At 39.8% G+C, this 1,246-nt stretch overlaps 1 protein-coding gene across 1 annotated transcript in view; it reads right to left on the reverse strand.

Moving 5' to 3' along the window:
• The window catches only part of LOC138147572 (aldehyde oxidase-like), a 96,426-nt gene that overhangs the window by 5,401 nt on the left and 89,779 nt on the right, over positions 1-1,246 (reverse strand). The gene's annotated exons all lie outside the window — the stretch shown is intronic.

Genomic DNA, 1,246 nt, shown 5'->3' on the forward strand with positions numbered 1-1,246 from the left:
GGACCTGAACCCAAATCTTCAAAATCCAGTGCTCTCTCCAGTGTAGCATGAATACAAAGTGTGACATAATCCTGTAAGAACAATGCCAATAGTACTGTATCTCAGAATAAGCTGAGGCTGAAGAAAGCAGAGGAAATTTTTAAGGATTTAAAAAAAATTTTAGGATAGGGACTGTATCTGTAGAAGGGGACTCCAAGATGAAGAAACTACCTCTACTAAAGCAAGTCAGAAACTTCTCTGCAACTTATAATCTTAGAGAATTGATAAGACTTTTAAGAGGTTAAGTAATGCCTAGGATGTAGCAGAGGCAAGACTTGGACCCAACTCTTCCTGGCTCCAAGACCAACTCTCTATCCACTACACCATGCGATCTGTCCTTTTAATATTGATGAAGAGGAGAGGAGAGAAGATTAATAAAGAAGAGAAAAGACTGCTGCTTCACAAAGATGAAACAATGATGGCGAGGTTTCTTTTGTTCCTTTGGATTTCTCTGGCAAGGAGGATTATCTTTGGATTAGAAAGTATAGAACAAAATTGACTAAAAGGGAGTTAATACCAAAGATAAGCACAGAGATCATAAGTAAGCCCTTAGATGCCCTTGATAAGTTCAGATGACCTGGCACAAATGAACTGCATTCCAGGGTATGAAAACTGTCAGATGAGATTGCTCAGTCACTGTTAGTGATACTTGGAGATCGTGGGGAAGATGAAAGGTACTAATGGATTAGACAAGGGTAGATGTCCTAATATTTTAAAAACTGAAGAAAATGGAGCCTGCAAACTATAATCCAATGACTTTGACTTCAATTCCTGATTAAAGGGATAGTTTGTGAACATTTAGAAAAGGCAGCTGTTTGAAGCAGTCAGACAGCCTTTCAGGCTTTGTACAACAATAGATAAATAGCTAAATCATCTGGTGTCCTTGGTCTTGGTCTTCCATGGTCCATCCTATCTATTTGGAGTTAATTTTGTTGTTGTTGTTGTTGTTGTTGTTGTTAATGGGAGAGAAAGAAAGTGGCAGAAGGAGAAAGAGAGGAAGAAAGAGACTGTGAGGGGCAGCCAGGTAGCACAGCGAGTAAGAGCACCAGCCCCAGTGTCAGGATGACCTGGGGATTGAATCTGAGCTCAGACACTTAGCACCCACCCAGAAACACCTGGCCGTGTAACCTTCAGCCAGTTACTTAACCCCAATTGCTAAAAAAGAAAGAAAGAAAGAAAGAAAGAAAGAAAGAAAGAAAGAAAGAAA

The sequence above is a fragment of the Petaurus breviceps genome, unplaced genomic scaffold (assembly GCF_028583685.1).
Source record: "Petaurus breviceps papuanus isolate PSGF00001 unplaced genomic scaffold, PetGlider_PUasm1.0 90804, whole genome shotgun sequence".
NCBI classification, from domain to species: domain Eukaryota; kingdom Metazoa; phylum Chordata; class Mammalia; order Diprotodontia; family Petauridae; genus Petaurus; species Petaurus breviceps.